This window comes from Neopsephotus bourkii, unplaced genomic scaffold (assembly GCF_033783945.1).
Source record: "Neopsephotus bourkii isolate Nb327-2 ecotype Australia unplaced genomic scaffold, CSIRO-AGI_Nbou_v1 NB_962, whole genome shotgun sequence".
In the NCBI taxonomy this organism is placed as follows: domain Eukaryota; kingdom Metazoa; phylum Chordata; class Aves; order Psittaciformes; family Psittacidae; genus Neopsephotus; species Neopsephotus bourkii.
The window spans coordinates 1,349,477-1,355,476 of NW_026901456.1; positions in this window are offsets into that span (position 1 = coordinate 1,349,477).

Here is a 6,000-nt window from a genome sequence, read left to right on the forward strand (position 1 = left end):
ATATAATTCAAAGCCACCATCTATTTCAGGTTACATTTTGGATCTCATTGTCACAGCTTGTTCAACCTGAAGGCTTACCAATATACCATGCGTACAGCATGTTTAACAGGGATACTGACTTGTCATAACTGGTGGTCATATATAATCCAATAATTTACTATAAAAGTTTGGTAGCAACATACAGTTTTAATAGTATATATCAAGGCTAAGTGAAACAAACACTTTTTCATCTCTCCAAGGCCTTCGTAATTTAACTTTAAACAACTTCATATTAGTAAAAAAAGCTGCAAATAAGTCTTAGCATAAAAGATAGATCACTCCACAAGTATACGTTTTGGGAGGGAAGCAAAGCATTTTTCTGACAGTTATTGCAATATGTATAGCCTTCACATTCTGAGGGGTTTTGAATTCACTGCAGATATTTTCTGTACCAAAGAGAATGTACAGTTTCTTGCACACGCTTAAAGATAACTTTGCAATGAAGTAAGAGCTGGAGAACGTAATGGGGATGGATGGAAGGGAGGGAGAGAACTGGAACTGGCACATTACTAATTTTCACAACGGTAGCTCAGTGAAAAAAAATGCTACAGAACAAACCTGCCTTCATCCAGTCAATTTTTGGAAAGAATTATAGCCATTTGGAAATGAGTTTTCACTTGAAAACTCTTTGGAAACAGGATACTGCTCCCAAGCACTTTTAGCCCTTATGAGACCTGGAATGAGATTTCATCTCACTCAGCTTCAGACATCTGCACTGTAGCTGTCCACATCTGAATCTGTCCCTTTGTCACTGGAAAGAAATGCACATTTGCAATGTGCAATTCATCGAAACTATTATGGACATCTACTGTAGGGTTACATGAATAGCCTGTGTGAAGTGCACATTTTCTCTCTTTTGAATCTAAAAGGCACCTATAAAGACTGTTTCAGATGCAGATTGGAAAGTCCATGAGAGGAAACCCCTCCCCATTGTCAAAATATTTCTTTTTACATTTTTGAATGACTATGAAATAGTTGCTACAACTTTATGTATTTAGACTTTAAAAAAATAAGAACAGTGTAATACACTATTGGCAGGCAACATGTCACTGGAATAATTTATGACAGCAGTGTTTGTCTTCGTTGTCCAACTCCCATAGACATCAATCTGTAATGCAGTCTGAGGCCAGGGATGGATTTGTTTGGTCAATAGTGGAAGTTTTCTCCACATCCAATAATGTAGACCAGTGGAGAGAAACAAGAGCCTGTGGGGCATTTCCTGACCTCATCTTGTCCTGACATCAGAGGTAAAAGCCACAAGTCTTGTACCTTTCAGGTGCCTACTTTCCTCTGTCAATTAGCGAAGGTGTCTGGGTTGACTAATTAAAGGTGCCTCAAGAGTTCCTGTCTGCAGTGGGGAACTGCTTCTGTGGATGCAGCTGCAAGAGGGGACTTGAATGAAAAAAATTACTGAGAGCATCAACCTGATGCTGAAAGCAGATGTAAAAAATCCTGGTAAAAACGAAACAGTTGTTTTATATCGCTGTTTTGGAGCCTATAAGCCATGGTACGTTCCTGGCTGTACTTCTGCTCACTGTGTGACTTAAAACAGGATGATTATGACTTTTATATCTTCCAGTTACTTCAGCTGGGAAACAGGGGCAAGGATATCTTCTGGTACCTCTTTGTCACCACTTCATTTGACCTCTGTAAGCACAGGCAAATTCCAAAACCTTTCAGCTCAACTTTACAGCTAAGGGAAACTTGTGGATATTTGATTAGGATTATGTTTTGAATGGTGACACTTTCTTTTAGCTGGATTAGTCCTGGATCAATGCAGCATAGTTTGTTTGGGAGAAAATCCAAGCAATGGATTAATCAGTGAATCCCTTGGAGATACAAACTTCATTATATTTTGTGGCGTATATGTACGCTTTGCCTTTTCTTCTAATTCTTTTCATTCTCCTGTTGCTGCAGTGCATGCTGGCTCAAGTTTGGGAACTGAAGACTGAAGCGGGGAGCAGAAATCCCTGTTGGTGTACAGCCTTCTTCGGTTTTGGAACTATTCTGCAGAAAGGGCTTGTGTAACTCCACCGTTAGCCAAACAACTCACTTGCACACTAAGAAAATGCATGTGGGGGCCACTTGATGACTCCTGACATTAGGCTAACCATTGGGAAGGGATTTTTAAATACTCTGAAGACCTATTGCAATAGTTCTCTCTGTTTATTGTACAAAAGAAGCTAAAATGACTTACATAGCTGTATAATACATCGCTTGCATTGAGGCAGTGAAAATAATTTTGAAGGCAAAATCTCATACAGAGAAAAAGGATTTTAACCAGTGAGAACTGCATTAACACCAAATACTGGGTGATACAACCCATGGCTAAGCTAGAAAGCAAAACCATAGTAATACTGGCTTCACAGTTTTGGACTGGACCTGTGTCTCTGCTGTTAGTTTTCCTTCCCCTCTATTTTTCATAATTCCAGGCTTATTTGCTGAATGTGCTTCTGGGTTCTTACACTTTATACATCACATTTCTGCAAGTTGTTTGCAAAATATCTTGTAAACTGAAGCTACCGTGGTGAAAATTATTAATGACCACAATGTGTGCAATGTCTAATTAGCACTGGAACTCAAGCATTATCTTCTTCTCACATGCAGCAAAAAATCTCAAAGTGACTTGATGATGGTTGTGTCACATTTTAATCAAACTTAGTCTGGAAAAGAATTCCTGCTTTATAAGTGTCTGTTCATCTCACTGTTATCATTATTCTTGATTCATTCAATTTTTTTACATTCTCGTACAATTGTATTTATTCACTACACCAGGGGCTTGAAAGAGCAGCACATTAAACTGTTTGCTCAAGTGGTCTGTTACAATGTTTTCTCACAATAAGAGAGCATGAAATCATCCAACTATCTGCTGGAAAGTGTACTAATTATTTTCTGAGTGGGTAAAAGGTCATAGCCAACAGGGCAAAGGAAAGACAAGTGAGTTCTGCATCACTGTGCACTGGAATTATGCTTAGGGAGGGAAAATAATATTTTAAATACAGTCCATGAAAATAATTGTAAAGCTTTCCTAAAAGCTTTTCCATGTTGTTTGACAGGAAACTCACTTAAGAATTATTTTGTGTTAAGACCAGAAAGGCCTGCTCATAGAAGTAGAGGTTTTGGTACTAGAAAAGAATAGGAACATTTTATTTTCAAATTCATAAATCAAACTTTGATCATTGTGCAGGAAATACACTAGACTTAAGAAATCCTGACACTGACCTCTATGGTAGAATAAAACTAAAAGAGAAGGGGAAATGACTCGCAAATTTTTTAATTACAATTATGCCATGGCTTTTAAGAGAGCCTGAATCCCAAATGTGCATTCTAACAAAGGAAAGCATTTTCTTTCACTGAACAGCCCTGGGGGGTGGCTGGCTTTTTCTTCCCTCCTGCCCCAACCTGAGATTTTATATTTTTCTTTTTTCTTGCACATACGTGTAAAAATACAAAGTCATTTGTAAGAAGTTCACTTAATTCCTCACTCTAAGCTCACATTTGTTACAGATTTTGTTTGGCTTCCAGTTTGCCAGAAGGGAAAGGAAGAGTGTGCTCCAGCCAGGGAATGCTGCTGTCCACTGAAAAATGTGTTTGGATGGAGGAGCTCTTTTTCATGGAGGGATTGTGGCTTTTGGCAGCAGAGGTGGCAGGAAGCAGTTGCCATAACTACTATACCATTAAAAACAATAATAGAAAAATATATATAAAAAGGCTTGAAGTAAAGAGATACTTTGAAATTATGCTTTTATTAACAATCCTGGTAGAATCAATCAGTTCAATATGATGGGTGACAGGACACTGAATGTGGTCTCTTGAGTGTATGCTAAGGATATGCTTTTAGGGCTATATTGAGGAATTGGCTTGTAAGGTACATAGTGGAGGAAAATATGTAGACAGCCAGAGAACTGAACATAATCTGCCTTGCGTGGGATTTCAGGGTTTGGCTAGAATCATACTATGGTGTTAAATAGCAGACTGAAAAATAATAATATATGTTTTTCAAAAACCTTGAGGATGGAATTTACAAATTCACTGAAGTGATTTAGAAACATGAGTTACATTTTAAGTCAACACTAAAACTCACCATTAACCATAGACAGAATTTAATATTTATCTGTATTCAAGTGACAGATATTATTCAGATAAAAAGCCCAGCTGGCTAATACTGAATGTTACTAGAGCAGTCTCTGAGATGGTTTATACTGGGTCAAACCCAGCTGAAGGTTTTTCATCCTCAACATTACACCACACATTATTGTCACTGGCAAATTGCTTTGGCACTTTTTTGGTGTGCTGTTGAAATCAGAAAACATTTCACACTGCTAGAGCAACCTCTGTTTTTTTGGTCCTTTAGCTACTTTCCTGCAGTGCTTTGAGACATGTGCCAAATGACCAAGCTATTTATTTTTTGTCATGGGACCCCTCACTGAAGTAGTCAGGTGAATTGGGCCCATACCCCTGTGTAAACTATGGCTCCCAGGTAGGCTTTATCCCTTCATTCTCACAAATCTCTGAGCTCAGCACCTATGAGACTGTCCCTCGATGATCCTTTGCAACCCATGACCATGTTGTGCCTTCAACTGTCACTCCTACTCTGGTCCTACAGAGATGAGAAGTGCTCTCACGTTCCTGTTTCATTCAGCCAGCAGCTTTCTCTTGTGCAACTGCACTAAGAACCCTTTGGGGAATTTGTTAATGAAGCTGAAGTCTGAATCCCTTGTTTGGGAGGTGTTTCCTATGGTACATCTTACCAGCCTGAGCTAGGAATAACTGATTCTCTGGCCCCTCTTTGTGAGTTTCAATGTATGTTACAGCTACAATTGTGTCCATGCAAGAGAAGAAACCTCCTGGCATATCTACTTAAATAAATCAACTAAGACTTTATTTCAAGTCTTGAAAAAGCTTAAAATGATAAACCCATCTGGGCTGCGATTTTCATTTTTTTAGTAACAAAATCCACATTCTCATCAATAATTGGGCTATGAAGCCTTCAGCTACTACTTCTAATGAAAATCCATATTTGTTGTTATAGAATCAAAATTTTTGTCCCTTACCTTTATCTGATAAATTTAATCTCATCTGAAATTATCCCCAAATGTCCAAACTCCCTTCTTGGTTACTTCTTATCCCTCACTGTATTTAACTGAAAATTAAAGCATTTTTTGCTCTATTGCTACTCCATTCTCATATTTTAGCTGTTTGCTTTATATTTTAAAGCTTACCCCAATATATGGATTTCTATGAGATCTAAATTAACTATCCAAGTTTTCCAAAGTTTTTCGATGCTGCCTTGTTATGGCTTACATCCAGGTTCAAGACAGAAGAGAGTATACTGCTCCTAGGTATTGTTCCTTCTTGAATCTTTCCCCTCTCTTTTGTCTTTTGTAGTTGTTAATGAGAACAACTATGTCTCCTAAATTTTTGCCAATGTTTTGGGTTCTCTCCCTGCCCCCTCCCCCCAATCCACTAGGTCTTTAACATCCTCCTTTACATATTTCTAGAAACCTGACTAGCTCTGAAAATAAACCAGGTGATGATTTAAATAAGCATTATGAATGCAGCCAAAGGAAATGGCTCCTGGGGCAGAAGGTGCAGGCTCTGGGGAAAAGGAGCCTGAGGCAAGCCACCCTGGAAAGGCCTTTAGCAGGCTGAGGCAGCCAGAAACCCTTTGGAGGCAAAGTTGTTCCACAGTAACCTCACAGCTTGTCTTAGGTTCTGGCTCTGGCTCTGCCTTGTTTTAAGAATTTATTTTTGGGAAAAAAAAAAAAAGAAGCCAAAAATACACAATTAACTCATCCCAAAATAACAATTATTCTTATGGAGAGGGAAACAAAATATCCTTTGGTTCATTCTCGTCTGGAGGAAATGTTCTTCATATGTAATACTTCAGTTCCCCATTTCATTTAAACACGAAGACAGGCAAGAGTTTTAATGGTGATTTCCTGCATACATGAAGAGGCT